Raw genomic sequence first — 18,026 nt, forward strand, 5'->3', positions numbered from 1 at the left:
ACCATGTCTACCAGTTACTAGTTACCAGGATCGGGTGAAGAAATCAATCCACCATTTCTCGGTGAATAAGCACAAAAAAGTATTAATCACAAGCATGTTCAACGTCTGCCAAGGGCCCTCTGAGTCATTTAGGGAGTATTTCACCCGTTTTAACGAGGCGTCAATCAAAGTCATACACCCAAACCACAAGATGTGTGTAGGGGCATTCCAAAATGGTTTGAAGGTCAGGAACTTCAATGTGTCCTTCACCCAGAAGCCAACCATTCCCATGGCAGAAATCATGGCACGAGCCGAATGCTATATCAAGAACGAGGAGAGTAATATATGTAAAAAAGCTATAGACGTCAAGGAGCGAACATTTGACGTTCCCAACACCATAATAACTAGAGGAACACACACAAGTATGTAAAAAGAATGAAAGTGCTAATGAGCATTACAAATAAAGTTCTTGTGTCCGAAATTGGAGAAACGATTCATAAGCTTGAAACTGGAGGAACAATGGATGTTTTTATCATTAGTAACGGATTTTGGACTCATTACAAGTGAGATCACGTCATGTGAAAAGGTGGAGCATCTAGCAAAAATTATCAATAATAAAAATGCATGTGTAAGCCCAAAGTTCAAAATGAACCAAAAGTTTAAAGCAGAACAATTAATTCCCCCTTTTAAAACTAAAAAAAATGAATTCTTGGAACATATGATGCATGTCATACCCCGATTTTGGTCCTGAATTTTTCCATTTTTTTTATTTTTCATTTGACACTTGGCCTAAAGTTCATTTGCATACATTCATGACCAAAGGCAACTGTCCATTTCCAAATCCATATTTTTTTTTTGATAAACATTGGTTATTATCTAAGCTTCTCGATCATGGTGCTTTTTTTTTATTACAAAATGGATTTTAGTTATTTGACTCTTTTTAATTTCCAATTTCAATTTAATTTCAAAGTAAATCTAATTCCAAATTTCAAGTTAATCTTAATTGTTTTTTTTACTAATGATTCAAACTCTAATTGATTTTAATTTTCAAATAAATGTTAGAATTGATATCAAAGTAATTTTAACAAATTATAGACTAATTTGATATTATAGACTAATTTGATTTTAATTGGTTTTTTTGGTTTTTTTTTATTTTAAACTGACATTTAGATAAGTTTTAGATTATTTCAAAAATCCATATCCATTTCTATAACCACAAATTCATTTCATTCCATGAATAATTTCAAACCAAGTTACAATTTCACTTCCAATTCATTCTACATTTTACACTAGCCAAATTCAAACATTCATTACACCATTCAAAGGTCCAAATAATCATTTCATTCATTAACAATCCAATTACTTTACAATAACCATGTCAAAAAATAACAAAGCAAAATCTCACAAACATGATCCATTTTCCATCCATAGTTCATTTCAAATCAAAATAGTACATACACTCATTTCATAAATAATATTTAACTTTCAAACATTTCCAAACTCATTTTCATACATACATTTTCATGTCTATTTAACATTCAAGCATAACAATGCATCACATCCATATCCTACAACACTAGCTAGCAGCAGCTGAACCAATAATTCATTGCAGTTCATATCATTCATCAAAACACTAACAGTTAACAATTACACAGATGCATAAAGCCCAATTTCAAGGACAATTTCAAACATTCCATTATAATTTCATACTACATACCAAATTACCACAAATCCAATACATTTCCTTTCGCATTATCAGTCACCATACACACCTTAACACTATTAGTCATTATCGACAAGTCCATACATTACAATATTAAAGTCCACAACAACCCTTCAGTTTCGAGAAACACACTTTGGCTAATGGCAGTATGTCATCGTGCCCTCCAGGATGTCAAATTTCACGGGGAGTTAAGTATATACATCGTCTTCCGCAACAGGTAAACCATTTGCCTACTATGGGAGATTCTTCTTACGACACGCGTAAATTGCCCACATCCAATGCCTTCCCAGAATCACTTATTCCTTCAGAGGTTGGGAAACCACCTAGGCGAGCCAAACGACCAAAGGAAAGTAAGTCTGTTTCGCCCAACAAGAAGACTCCATAAGCTACAAGAAAGGTCAAGAAGGAGGGTAAAGATTTAAACAAGACAATGATTGCCAACAACAAAGCACTTGAATGGAAGAGTAGTCAGGAAATTATAAGCGAAAGTGACGAACTTACCAAGCAGTTAGCGGTCTCAAAGGCTGATTGGAAACCCCAGGACTTGGCACTGAACCAAGTTGCATACGACGATTCAACCATGCCAGCACCAGTGTGCTCTTGTACTGGCGTTCTCAGACAGTGCTACAAATGGGGTAATGGAGGTTGGCAATCCGCTTGTTGTACAACCACTTTATCGGTGTATCCACTTCCAGCAGTGCCCAACAAAAGGCATACACGAGTAGGCAGTAGGAAAATGAGTGGAAGTGCTTTTAATAAGCCTCTTAGTCGGCTTGCAGCTGAAGGACATGACCTCTCACACCCAGTTGACCTTAAAGACCATTGAGCCAAGCATGGTACATATCGATATATCACAATAAAGTAGATCACATGATGTTTGTCTTTGAGAGGAGCAGTAAGACGGTTAGCATATCATTGTCTTTTTCAACTGAGTCACCCGCGAATATGATTGTGAACCTGCAGAGCAATAATTGACAGCATTAAAGAACTATGACAGATGCAAAAACAGCAAAAGCAACTTTGTTACCACAAGGAACATCTTCAATACTCCAACCTACATTACCGTCCAAGTCAAAAATCCACAAGCTAAACAAACATGCCTTATAGTTTGTTTTGAGGAATCAGACCCTGCAAATGCCCAAAACCATTAGGTTGCACAATTTTACTTAGAAGAGCTGACATGGATGAACTGAAAAAGGTAAAGCATGTGGTTCAGTATGCAGTTTTTGTAGCCTACCTTTTGTCCTTGGAGACATCTTTTTTTGCTGATGAAGGAGTCTTGCTGCAAACAGTCGCCCATTAATCAAGGCCATGTATTTGAGCATACCATGAACCAAACTTGAGCCACAATTCAAACAGATAAAGGCAAACATTTCAAGCTGCAACAGGACATGGTCAGTTCACACCAAAACCTGCAAAACCAGATATAGATTGCGTGAAGACTCTGCATTTTGACATAGGGTTGAATTGTAATCTTGGAAATTATCTCCAAATTCATCCAGAACTTACAACAAGTATACACAAAACCTGCCTTGCTGTAAACCAAAGCCAAATATGAGAAGTTCCAAGTCTGTTGTAAACCAAAACCTGTCTTTTGTTGCAAGCTAAAACATAGCCCTGCAAAAATACGTAAAACAATCAACACCATAACAACGATAAAACAGAATAAAACAGAAGAATTGAAGTCCATTAAGACTATCACAGTACGGCTGCCAACAAAAAGCATCAATAGCAACATCATGAGTTTAAACAGTGATTTCATTCTGAGAATGCAAATCTAAAGCCAAGCGCTTAAACTCAGAAGCACGAAGCTCACAGTCATGATAGTTTGAAGGTTGAAAATAAGCTGCCTAAATATTGAAGTATTCAAACCTATCGGAACCACAGACCAATGTCTCCATTCTGATTCCAAAGAAGGAAGAACAGGCGGCTTTGAATATATAGACGAATGAACTTCGCCTTCTAAGCAAAAACGCTCTACTAGCACAATCTTGTAAATAGTTCCTTCATAAAGATACTTTATTCCATGCGAAATATCAAGAGCAATTTACATCCTTGACATCCAAAGTTTGCAATTGATAACTGGAAACACGAGGGAACCTTCATCAAATTCTCAGCTTCTTCAATGTGTCCACTTGTAACCAATTTCACTGCAGTAAAAAACACAGGTAATCAGCAAGGCTGTAGAAAATTTAGAAAAATACCCGAAATGGAATTGAGACAAAGTAGAGTAAGAAAGCGCGTAGATAGTATTACCGTTTCCAGATTGTAGTATCAAATGAGACAGACCAAAGTCTGAGCGCCTTAAAGCAACACAGAAGATACCCCTTTGGATCTCTTTGGGACAACTAAAAACCCTAACATAGTGGGTATAAGAGAGGAGGGGCGGATACAGTGAGGAGGTGGCGATTTTGAGAGAAGAAGGAACCCTAAATTCGGAGGCGACGAAAACCTAGAAAAGAGACGGAAAATCAGAGGCTTGCAAGCTCACCGCCACCGCAGGAATCCTCGCCGAAGGTGAGTTTTAACCGTTTAAACCTCGTCAAAACCTTCGTTTTTGTTTGCATGTAGAGTGAAGTTTGTGGATAAAGGAGTAATTGAGGGATGATGGGCGTTTGAGAGGGCGAAGGTTGTGAGAGACAACTGAGAGTGATGAGCGAAGTTTGAGAGAAACGCGGTTGAGAGGCGTGAGAGAGAGAACGAGGACGATGAAGCATCTGTTACCGTTGTTTCCAATTACTTTCTTTTATTTATTTTTAAACAGAATAAACATTGAAACCATTAAAAGTTACGTTTAAACTTCCTAGGTTTTATTTAATAATGTTTTCATTTAGTAGTGTATATTAATATATTAATGTTTATCTCAATCCATTAGCCTTTGGAACCCAACAGCCAGGCGACTGGGTTTAATTTCTTTTTTTTTCTTGGTAGTCCAACAGACTATTTTATCTTAGTTTTTATTTTTAATTTTAATTTTAATCTATTCTGGTTTACTTATCCGAATTAGCATTAAGATAGCAAATAATCATGAATGGCCTAGTGGGGAGAGAGTACTTTCATTGCCTTTAGTGGAGTGGGTTCAATACTTGGGGACAACAATCTTTGTGTTTTTATTTGTTATGCTTACCATTTTACTTAATTTCTTTTTCTATATAGTATCTTTCTATTTTATTTTATTTTTATTTTATTCGATTAGTCGATTTTTGTGTGTTAACTAATTTAGTTAGGTTAGTACCATATCCATACTTTTACACGTATAAATAATCATACTCAAATTTCACTCGATTTCAAAATCAATTTTAACTTTCCTCCATTTCAAAATACATTCCAAAAAAAATAAATGTGAATCATTTCAAGATCATTTCACAAATCAAACATAATTTTCAAACCCTTTTCTAAAAGCGTGAAGAAAAAGATTATCCTGGAGAGAATATCTAGTTATAATCCCGAATATTAGGCTCAAGCTGTAAGAGCTTGCAAGCCGTTAATATTCGTCTTCTCTTTAACACTCTAATATTCAAATCGTTTTCTAAATAAAACGTGAAGAAAAAGATTATCCTGGAGGGAATATCCAGTCATAATCCTGAATATTAGGCTCAAGCTGTAAGAGCTTGCAAGCCATAAATATTTGTCTTTCTTTTAATACTTTAATATTCAAAACCTCTTCTTAATAAAGTTGGAAGAAAAAGATTACCTGGAGGGAATATCCAATCGTAATCCCGAATATTGGGCTCGAGCTGTAAGAGCTTGTAAGCCATAAATACTCGTCTTCTCTCCAAAACACCTGTAAATATCTCAAACCATCTTCTTAATAAAGTTGGAAGAAAAAGATTACCTGGAGGGAATATCCAGTCGTAATCCCGAATATAAGGCTCAAGCTGTAAGAGCTTGCAAGCCATAAATATTTGTCTTCCCTCCAAAACATTCATAAATATTTGAATCATTTTCTTAGCAATATTGGAAAGAAACAGACTGCCTGGGTGGAATGTCCAGACGTAGTCCCGAGTACTAGACCCAAGCTGTAAGAGCTTGCAAGTCATAAGTACTCGTCTTTCAAACTCCAAAATACTTAATTTCTATCTTAACCTCTTTCAATAAAGATGGAAATGGAACATGGTGTATACCGTGCACTCCTGAGATTAAGATTCGAGGCGGATGCCTCGCCAATCTTAACTCTCGCCATCGTCTAAAATTGTCAATGTGGTTCCTTCAAACCCTTTCTCAATCAAACCTAAAAATACTTAATCTCTATTAAACACTTTTGCCAATAAATATGGAAATGGAACATGGTGTATACTGTGCACTCCTGAGACTAGGATTCGAGATGTATATCTCGCTCATCCAAGTTATCGTCATCACTCAAAATACATCCAACCAATCAAACTCTTTTTTTCCGTTGTGCGACTAATCAAAGAACCTTTTTCATAAATGAAATATATATTGTCTTAAGTGATACAAAACAATGTTTCAGCCACGATTGTTGAGTCGAGATAAGTGACGCTTTTCCGAATGTAGATGTATAAATCCGTTCGATGTGTGGTATACGTCCACTCCTCATCTGTTTTGGGTAAAACAATGTTTTCATCGATTAATACAATATAGCTTTCGCTAAAATCGACCAACAAACAAACATTTTTCTACCCATAACTACGTAAGCCTTGATTTCTCTTTTGAGATACGTAGGAGCAGGATTCGTAAATCTTGTCAGGCCCACTAATAAAAAAACTTAGGTTTAGTCCTTCGTCAAAAATCCATAAACATTCTCTTCTCATCCGTTCTTTCTTTCCCACCTAATAATTCGAAAAGCCTAATAGTTCAACTAACACTAACGCACACAACTAACCTAATGGTTCCCGTTGAGTACAACGGACGTGAGGGGTGCTAATACCTTCCCCTTGCGTAATCGACTCCCGAACCCTGATATTGGTTGCGATGACCATATCTTATCCTTTCTTTTAGAGGTTTTATCGATATTTCCCCTTTCCTTTTTAGGAATAAATAAAGTCCGGTGGCGACTCTGTTCAGTCCATCATTGCGAGCGTGCGATCGCGCTTCGCTTTGAAGTCGTATCCCCATTTTTTCGAGGTGCGACAGATGGCGACTCTGCTGGGGAAACCCCATCCCTAAGTGAGTCAAGCCTAGTTAGGTCATTTGTGTGCCTTTGTTTGTTTACCTATGTGGCTTTTCTTTATTGTTTTTACTATCTCTATTGTCATATTAATATGAATCTGTTGTATTGGTTCGATTATGGTTTGGTACTTGGATACTCTGATTGCAAACCTTGTGGGAAAGACTTTTTACCCGAGTCTCGAGTAAAAACATAAGATAGGACGAGGTTGAGTAGTGCGGGTCCGCGAGATGTATTTCTCGTTGGGTCGGTACGAGAACCTTACTTAGAGTAGATTCTTGAGAGGATGTTGTCGCTCGGCAAGTAAGTTGCCGTAAGCTTCGATATTTTCTTTAGGATCCATGACTCTAAGAACCATTTGTAGAACCTTAGTTCTTTGCCCAACTAGGAAAGATGGTTGCGTAGTGTGGGTCTGCGAGATGAATTTCTCGTTGGATCGATGCGAGAACCTCACTTAGAGTAGATTCTTTAGATGGAGTTGATGCCCGACAAGTAAGTTGCCGCAGGTAGCAAACAGTCTAATGGATCCATGACTCTAGGAACCTTTGTAACCCTAGATCATACCCGGTGAGAACCTATTCTTGGAGAGCAATCTGATTCATCAGTACCTCAGACTTTTGAACCCGTGTAATGAAAAAAACAAATATGCATGGCTTGCATTGCATTCATTCACATTTCATTGCATTTGCATCTCATCATAACGCATGTCATTTTCCAGACAAAATACAAAAAAAACTCATCCATCCTTTGTCCGTGATCAGCAAAGTGATTCTCAACACGCGTCTAGAACAAAGAACCATGTCTCAAGAGATGATGCACGAGCTAAGGAAAAGCCAAGAAGCACTGAAGGAGAAACTTAATCTTTTGAAGAGCCAAATGAGATGGGTCTTGGAAACCCTGCAAGTCTTGTTGAAAGAGGGTCACCCAATATACACTGCTGCAACAAAGAGAGCTACTACTCCGCATCCATCTAGTTTTACCTCAAGTCAAGGGAAATTCCATGTGGAAGCTCCTCATCTACCGGCATATGGCCCTCCCTCAAGACGTCATCATCAACATCCTCTGGCTATTCCTCCTCAAAATCACCGAAGTCAGGTTCAGAATAAAAATCAGAATCAGAACAAGAGGAACAAAAATCACAATGACCCAATTTCGGTGCCATATAGCAAGCTCTACCCACAACTGATCCAGAATGCTTTGGTGACCCCTCGAGCTCTCACCCCTGTGTCACCATACCTGTCATGGTACAATCCAAATGCAACATGTGAATTCCATAAAGGGGCATTGGGACATGACCTAGATTCTTGCTTAGCGCTGAAAGCCTTGGTACGAGAACTGATTAACAAAAAGAGCTTAATCTTTAAAGAAGATCACCTGAAGGTCAAGTGCGAATACCATACTGGAACAATGGGGCACTCCATTGAGGAATGCAAGAGTTTTAAGCTCAAGCTGCAAAGATTGATTGACATAAGGTCACCAACACTCGAGGAGGAAGGCTCAAGTACATATACCTTGATTTCTGGGCCAGGTAATGAGAAGGGGAAAGGACCCTTGAAACCCCTCAAGGTTTTGTTCCACAAGGAAGATGTCAGGGATGTGGCTAATGAGCTATCATTGTTTCCTGGTAAGAGCATTAAGATACCGCCTTGGATTTCCAATGTCACGACCCATACCAATGAAAGAAAAGGAGAAGTGAGTAGTGGATCCAAAAGGGTTGCGTTCAACGATGAGATTGAAGGAAAAGAATTTGAAGATCATCATGCCAATGTCAAAAAGCCTGGTTATCCCAACCTTCAAGTTTGAAGAAGTCAATTCCCTAAAGTTGACAATCATTTGGTTGTTTCAACACTTCTTTTGTAGTTTCTTTGCATGTTGATTATTATTTGCTTTTAAGCATTGTTGTTTTATTTAAACTGGTAAGATTAATGAAATGTTTATGTATCTTTTGAATTAATCCATTCGTATTCACTCGTTTTTCATTTATGTTAAAAACAAAAATACTCCTCTCATTCACTTTTGTTCATCAAACCGTTGTGTTAACAAAGATTGGAAGGAGGATGATGAAAATAAAACACCTGAAATTGTTGTGGTATGCTTTTGAGTAAAACCTTGTCGATGATGTAAGGCATTGTTTCAAATCCCCAAACACTGAAGAGATAAGGAGTTAATCCCTAGTCAACCACTTTGAGCCTAGAAGTTGGTGTTTATTTCAGATCTAAAACCCTTAATCTTAACATGGGGCAGGGTAGTTATGTTCAGATAGTTTGATCGTGCATTTGATCTTTCAAAAAAATCGTCCATATGTACACCCTCCAATTGGGTTCAACCACACGTTATCCTTCGCGCACATGTTGAAGTGTCGAAGAAGTTGAGAAAAGCTAAAATTAGCGTTGGTTGGTCCTCATCCACCAATAATGTGGCAGTCAACACGTAAGGAAAATTTAGAAAAAGTCCGCTAAGTCAAATACCACAAAACGACTTAGACAAAAGTTAGGGCATCCCGATGGATCGAAAGCTTCAAAGAAGCGGTCCAGAAAAAATCAGGGATAAAGGAAATCAATCAAAAGAGGTCATTAAATCCTCAACAAAGAAAAATAAGGTGACTGCCATTTCAAGAAAATCTCACCTTGAATCCTCATTTTCACTTTCGCACCTTCGAAGTCGAATGCGTGTATCGCATTAACTGAACGTAGGATCTGGAGATCATCAAGAAGAAGGGGTGGGTAAAAATAAATTTTGAGCCTTATATCCTTTTGTCTCAAAAACCGTGAACCAGACCACATTACAACCCTTAAAAGACCTAATTGAGGTAGGGTTTATTTTGAAAGCATACTATAACAAGGTTGTGTTAACTTGACTCCAAACGATCTTTGTTAATCATTTGATCGCCCAACTTGCATACTGTGAATCACTTGATCACCATTGTGTTCTTATCAACGACTCGCTCACTATATTTCACCCATTCATATCAATAAACTTTGATTTCAAATTTTTGCATAAGCATTGAATTAAAATTACCATTTTTGAATGAACAATCTTATTTGCGAATCAACACTTAGCATCAAGAAATTCCAAATACAGTTGAGGAACTTGATAAAGTGAAAGAAGTCTAGTCAGGGGCAAATCACTTTGAGCATCAGTTAATTCGAGCTAATCACCCTAAGGGTCATCTCGCCAAGAGTAATTTGTTTCAAGACTCAGACAGGGGCAAGCCACCTCAGAGCTCAGTAAGTCCAACTATCCAAGGAAAGTCAATCAAGAGTCTACCATTCCAACATTTGGTTAGTCAAGTTTGGATCATTGCAAGTTTCAAACACTTGGGGCAAGCCATCTCGAGGTAGTCTCGTGGCAAGTTGTTTCCAAACTCACTTTCAAGGTGAACATTTCCAAAGACCCAACAGACTGGGGCAAGATGAGCCACAGAGGGGCAAAACCTTTTTCTTCATGCTTTCCAACTGCTCAAACAAATTCTGCCATACGTCAACAACTATTGAGTTTAAGACGAATGCCTGGAAATTATGCTAGCATGATTCATTAATCCTCCAAAAGGATCCCATTGGCTAAGCTGTGGCTATCAAGCTGGATAGAATTCTCCTTTGATAAAATATTTGGTTGAGTTCTCGGTGTTGAGGAATCATGATATCCATAAAAAGCCTCTATAACTCCCAGTCCACTCAAGTGTCAACATTCTCATATCATGATCATTCATATATCATGCATAAAAATCCAAATCATGCACAGCCGAAATGTACTTCGTGCTCATTTTGCATTGACCTAGGTCTTGTTGTTGATCCTATATCCTTTGACCTCTAATTCCAATTTGTCTTTGGTGCCCTTAAACCAGCATCCGATTTTCGCAGTCATTTTCAAGTCCAATTGTTGTTGGCAAAATCCGTTAAAAGTTGGGTGTAATCCATTACTTACGGTTAACAATCCAAATGTTATTCCTTTATCAGGTCATATATGAACCTGTATGTTCAATACTATTCAGGTCATATATGAACCTGTTGTTGAACTTTATTCCATTATCAGGTCATATATGAACCTGTTGTTCAATACTATTCAGGTCATATATGAACCTGTTGTTGAACTTTATTCCTTTATCAGGTCATATATGAACCTGTTTGTTCAATACTATTCAGGTCATATATGAACCTGTTGTTGAACTTTATTCCTTTATCAGGTCATATATGAACCTGTTGTTCAATACTATTCAGGTCATATATGAACCTGTTGTTGAACTTTATTCCTTTATCAGGTCATATATGAACCTGTATGTTCAATACTATTCAGGTCATATATGAACCTGTTGTTGAACTTTATTCCTTTATCAGGTCATATATGAACCTGTTGTTCAATACTATTCAGGTCATATACGAACCTGTTGTTGAACTTTATTCCTTTATCAGGTCATATATGAACCTGTTGTTCAATACTATTCAGGTCATATATGAACCTGTTGTTGAGCTTTATTCCAGTATTACCAGATCCTTGATATTCCCCAGCATTGTCAGGTCATATATGAACCTGTTGTTGTGTTTTATTCCAGTATTGCCAGGTCATATATGAACCTGTTGTAGCATTTTTTTTCTTTTCTTTTCCTTTTTCGGGTTTAGTAAGTCATATGTGAACTTACTACCGAAATCTCTTGTTTTCTAAGTATCGTTTATCAAAATTCACTATGAGTACTCCCCGGTGTGTGTCTGACTCTCCAGCAGGATTGTTTTCCCCAGAAAAGTTGTTTTTTACCATTTTTCTGTCTCCTTGTGGGTCATCAGCATTCCCCACAGATTGGTCCGCCTAGTAGCATCTCATGTTAAAGGTCCACCATATCCCTAGCTGATAAAAATTACAAAAAAAGAATCTTGCATCAACACATATCATATCATATCATATCATATCATATCATATCATATCATATCATATCATATCATATCATATCATATCATATCATATCATATCATATCATATCATATCATATCATATCATATCATATCATATCATATCATATCATGTCATAGGGATTCAGGATCAAAATCTGGGTCTTCTTAGTATTTAACCATCTCCCACTATGATCATATGAAGAGTGTCCTGCTTCATATTCTCTAGTTGAAGATACTTAAATAGGGGCAACTGTCATACCCCGATTTTGGTCCTGAATTTTTCCATTTTTTTTATTTTTCATTTGGCACTTGGCCTAAAGTTCATTTGCATACATTCATGACCAAAGGCAACTGTCCATTTCCAAATCCATATTTTTTTTTGATAAACATTGGTTATTATCTAAGCTTTTCGATCATGGTGCTTTTTTTTTATTACAAAATGGATTTTAGTTATTTGACTCTTTTTAATTTCCAATTTCAATTTAATTTCAAAGTAAATCTAATTCCAAATTTCAAGTTAATCTTAATTGTTTTTTTTACTAATGATTCAAACTCTAATTGATTTTAATTTTCAAATAAATGTTAGAATTGATATCAAAGTAATTTTAACAAATTATAGACTAATTTGATTTTAATTGGTTTTATTGGTTTTTTATTATTTTAAATTGACATTTAGATAAGTTTTAGATTATTTCAAAAATCCATATCCATTTCTATAACCACAAATTCATTTCATTCCATGAATAATTTCAAACCAAGTTACAATTTCACTTCCAATTCATTCTACATTTTACACTAGCCAAATTCAAACATTCATTACACCATTCAAAGGTCCAAATAATCATTTCATTCATTAACAATCCAATTACTTTACAATAACCATGTCAAAAAATAACAAAGCAAAATCTCACAAACATGATCCATTTTCCATCCATAGTTCATTTCAAATCAAAATAGTACATACACTCATTTCATAAATAATATTTAACTTTCAAACATTTCCAAACTCATTTTCATACATACATTTTCATGTCCATTTAACATTCAAGCATAACAATGCATCACATCAATATCCTACAACACTAGCTAGCAGCAGCTGAACCAACAATTCATTGCAGTTCATATCATTCATCAAAACACTAACAGTTAACAATTACACAGATGCATAAAGCCCAATTTCAAGGACAATTTCAAACATTCCATTATAATTTCATACTACATACCAAATTACCACAAATCCAATACATTTCCTTTCGCATTATCAGTCACCATACACACCTTAACACTATTAGTCATTATCGACAAGTCCATACATTACAATATTAAAGTCCACAACAACCCTTCAGTTTCGAGAAACACACTTTGGCTAATGGCAGTATGTCATCGTGCCCTCCAGGATGTCAAATTTCACGGGGAGTTAAGTATATACATCGTCTTCCGCAACAGGTAAACCATTTGCCTACTATAGGAGATTCTTATTACGGCACGCGTAAATTGCCCACATTCAATGCCTTCCCAGAATCACTTATTCCTTCAGAGGTTGGGAAACCACCTAGGCAGGCCAAACGACCAAAGGAAAGTAAGTCTGTTTCGCCCAACAAGAAGACTCCATAAGCTACAAGAAAGGTCAAGAAAGAGGGTAAAGATTTAAAGAAGACAATGATTGCCAATGACAAAGCACTTGAATGGAAGAGTAGTCAGGAAATTATAAGCAAAAGTGACGAACTTACCAAGCAGTTAGCGGTCTCAAAGGCTGATTGGAAACCCCAGAACTTGGCACTGAACCAAGTTGCATACGACGATTCAACCATGCCAGCACCAGTGTGCTCTTGTACTGGCGTTCTCAGACAATGCTACAAATGGGGTAATGGAGGTTGGCAATCCGCTTGTTGTACAACCACTTTATCGGTGTATCCACTTCCAGCAGTGCCCAACAAAAGGCATACACGAGTAGGCAGTAGGAAAATGAGTGGAAGTGCTTTTAATAAGCTGCTTAGCCGGCTTGCAGCTGAAGGACATGACCTCTCACACCCAGTTGACCTTAAAGACCATTGAGCTAAGCATGGTACAGATCGATATATCACAATAAAGTAGATCACATGATGTTTGTCTTTGAGAGGAGCAGTAAGACGGTTAGCATATCATTGTCTTTTTCAACTGAGTCACCCGCGAATATGATTGTGAACCTGCAGAGCAATAATTGACAGCATTAAAGAACTATGACAGATGCAAAAACAGCAAAAGCAACTCTGTTACCACAAGGAACATCTTCAACAGTCCAGCCTACATTACCGTCCAAGTCAAAAATCCACAAGCTAAACAAACATGCCTTATAGTTTGTTTTGAGGAATCAGACCCTGCAAATGCCCAAAACCATTAGGTTGCACAATTTTACTTAGAAGAGCTGACATGGATGAACTGAAAAAGGTAAAGCATGTGGTTCAGTATGCAGTTTTTGTAGCCTACCTTTTGTCCTTGGAGACATCTTTTTTTGCTGATGAAGGAGTCTTGCTGCAAACAGTCGCCCATTAATCAAGGCCATGTATTTGAGCATACCATGAACCAAACTTGAGCCACAATTCAAACAGATAAAGGCAAACATTTCAAGCTGCAACAGGACATGGTCAGTTCACACCAAAACCTGCAGAACCAGATATAGATTGCGTGAAGACTCTGCATTTTGATATAGGGTTGAATTGTAATCTTGGAAATTATCTTCAAATTCATCCAGAACTTACAGCAAGTATACACAAAACCTGCCTTACTGTAAACCAAAGCCAAATATGAGAAGTTCCAAGTCTGTTGCAAACCAAAACCCGTCCTTTGTTGCAACCTAAAACATAGCCCTGCAAAAACACGTAAATTAATCAACACCATAACAACGATAAAACAGAATAAAACAGAAGAATTGAAGTCCATTAAGATTATCACAGTACGGCTGCCAACAAAAAGCATCAATAGACACATCATGAGTTTCAACAGTGATTTCATTCTGAGAATGCAAATCTAAAGCCAAGCGCTTAAACTCAGAAGCACGAAGCTCACAGTCATGATAGTTTGAAGGTTGAAAATAAGCTGCCTAAATATTGAAGTATTCAAACCTATCGGAACCACAGAACAATGTCTCCATTCTGATTCCAAAGAAGGAAGAACAGGCGGCTTTGAATATATAGACGAATGAATTTCGCCTTCTAAGCAAAAACTCTCTACTAGCACAATCTTGTAAATAGTTCCTTCATAAAGATACTTTATTCCATGCGAAATATCAAGAGCAATTTACATCCTTGACATCCAAAGTTTGCAATTGATAACTGGAAACACGAGGGAACCTTCATCAAATTCTCAGCTTCTTCAATGTGTCCACTTGTAACCAATTTCACTGCAGTAAAAAACACAGGTAATCAGCAAGGCTGTAGAAAATTTAGAAAAATACCCGAAATGGAATTGAGACAAAGTAGAGTAAGAAAGCGCGTAGATAGTATTACCGTTTCCAGATTGTAGTATCAAATGAGACAGACCAAAGTCTGAGCGCCTTAAAGCAACACAGAAGATACCCCTTTGGATCTCTTTGGGACAACTAAAAACCCTAACATGGTGGGTATAAGAGAGGAGGGAAGGATACAGTGAGGAGGTTGCGATTTTGAGAGAAGAAGGAACCCTAAATTCGGAGGCGACGAAAACCTAGAAAAGAGACGGAAAATCAGAGGCTCGCAAGCTCACCGCCACCGCAGGAATCCTCGCCGAAGGTGAGTTTTAACCGTTTAAATCTCGTCAAAACCTTCGTTTCTGTTTGCATGTAGAGTGAAGTTTGTGGTTAAAGGAGTAATTGAGGGATGATGAGCGTTTGAGAGGACGAAGGTTGTGAGAGACAACTGAGAGTGATGAGCGAAGTTTGAGAGAAACGCGGTTGAGAGGCGTGAGAGAGAGAACGAGGACGATGAAGCATCTGTTACCGTTGTTTCCAATTTCTTTCTTTTAATTATTTTTAAACAGAATAAACATTGAAACCATTAAAAGTTACGTTTAAACTTCCTAGGTTTTATTTAATAATGTTTTCATTTAGTAGTGCATATTAATATATTAATGTTTATCTCAATCCATTAGCCTCTGGAACCCAACAGCCAGACGACTGGGTTTAATTTCTTTTTTTTTTCTTGGTAGTCCAACAGACTATTTTATCTTAGTTTTTATTTTTAATTTTAATTTTAATCTATTCTGGTTTACTTATCCGAATTAGCATTAAGGTAGCAAATAATCATGAATGGCCTAGTAGGGAGAGAGTACTTTCATTGCCTTTAGTGGAGTGGGTTCAATACTTGGGGACAACAATCTTTGTGTTTATATTTGTTATGCTTACCATTTTACTTAATTTCTTTTTCTATATAGTATCTTGCTATTTTATTTTATTTTTATTTTATTCGATTAGTCAATTTTTGTGTGTTAATTAATTTAGTTAGGTTAGTACCATATCCATACTTTTACACGTATAAATAATCATACTCAAATTTCACTCGATTTCAAAATCAATTTCAACTTTCCTCCATTTCAAAATACATTCCAAAAAAAAAATGTGAATCATTTCAAGATCATTTCACAAATCAAACATAATTTTCAAACCCTTTTCTAAAAGCGTGAAGAAAAAGATTATCCTGGAGGGAATATCCAGTTATAATCCCGAATATTAGGCTCAAGCTGTAAGAGCTTGCAAGCCGTTAATATTTGTCTTCTCTTTAACACTCTAATATTCAAATCATTTTCTAAATAAAGCGTGAAGAAAAAGATTATCCTGGAGGGAATATCCAGTCATAATCCTGAATATTAGGCTCAAGCTGTAAGAGCTTGCAAGCCATAAATATTTGTCTTTCTTTTAATACTCTAATATTCAAAACCTCTTCTTAATAAAGTTGGAAGAAAAAGATTACCTGGAGGGAATATCCAATCGTAATCCCGAATATTGGGCTCGAGATGTAAGAGCTTGTAAGCCATAAATATCCGTCTTCTCTCCAAAACACCTGTAAATATCTCAAACCATCTTCTTAATTAAGTTGGAAGAAAAAGATTACCTGGAGGGAATATCCAGTCATAATCCCGAATATTAGGCTCAAGCTGTAAGAGCTTGCAAGCCATAAATATTTGTCTTCCCTCCAAAACATTCATAAATATTTGAATTATTTTCTTAGCAATATTGGAAAGAAACAGACTGCCTGGGTGGAATGTCCAGACGTAGTCCCGAGTACTAGACCCAAGTTGTAAGAGCTTGCAAGTCATAAGTACTCGTCTTTCAAACTCCAAAATACTTAATTCCTATCTTAACCTCTTACAATAAAGATGGAAATGGAACATGGTGTATACCGTGCACTCCTGAGATTAAGATTCGAGGTGGATGCCTCGCCAATCTTAACTCTCGCCATCGTCTAAAATTGTCAATGTGGTTCCTTCAAACCCTTTCTCAATCAAACCTAAAAATACTTAATCTCTATTAAACACTTTTGCCAATAAAGATGGAAATGGAACATGGTGTATACTGTGCACTCCTGAGACTAGGATTCGAGATGTATATCTCGCTCATCCAAGTTATCGTCATCACTCAAAATACATCCAACCAATCAAACTCTTTTTTGCCGTTGTGCGACTAATCAAAGAACTTTTTTCATAAATGAAATATATATTGTCTTAAGTGATACAAAACAATGTTTCAGTCACGATTGTTGAGTCGAGATAAGTGACGCTTTTCCGAATGTAGATTTATAAATCCGTTCGATGTGTGGTATGCGTCCACTCCTCATCTGTTTTTGGTAAAACAATGTTTTCGTCGATTAATACAATATAGCTTTCGCTAAAATCGACCAACAAACAAACATTTTTCTACCCAAAACTACGTAAGCCTTGATTTCTCTTTTGAGATACGTAGGAGCAGGATTCGTAAATCTTGTCAGGCCCACTAATAAAAAAACTTAGGTTTAGTCCTTCGTCAAAAATCCAAAAACATTCTCTTCTCATCCTTTCTTTCTTTCCCACCTAATAATTCGAAAAGCCTAATATTTCAACTAACACTAACACACACAACTAACCTAATGGTTCCCGTTGAGTACAACGGACGTGAGGGGTGCTAATACCTTCCCCTTGCGTAATCGACTCCCGAACCCTGATATTGGTTGCGATGACCATATCTTATCCTTTCTTTTAGAGGTTTTATCGATATTTCCCCTTTCCTTTTTAGAAATAAATAAAGTTCGGTGGCGACTCTGTTCAGTCCATCATTGCGAGCGTGCGATCGCGCTTCGCTTTGAAGTCGTATCCCCATTTTTTCGAG

The 18,026-nt window shown here is 36.9% G+C and overlaps 2 pseudogenes; both read left to right on the forward strand.

Moving 5' to 3' along the window:
* Positions 1–414: 414 nt before the first annotated feature.
* On the forward strand, positions 415–2,567 carry LOC127080039 (protein BASIC PENTACYSTEINE6-like; annotated as a pseudogene).
* A 315-nt stretch (positions 2,568–2,882) lies between these two features.
* Positions 2,883–13,807, forward strand: LOC127080040 (protein BASIC PENTACYSTEINE6-like; annotated as a pseudogene).
* The last annotated feature ends 4,219 nt before the right edge of the window (positions 13,808–18,026 follow it).

Source organism: Lathyrus oleraceus, chromosome 5 (assembly GCF_024323335.1).
Source record: "Lathyrus oleraceus cultivar Zhongwan6 chromosome 5, CAAS_Psat_ZW6_1.0, whole genome shotgun sequence".
NCBI classification, from domain to species: Eukaryota; Viridiplantae; Streptophyta; class Magnoliopsida; order Fabales; family Fabaceae; genus Lathyrus; species Lathyrus oleraceus.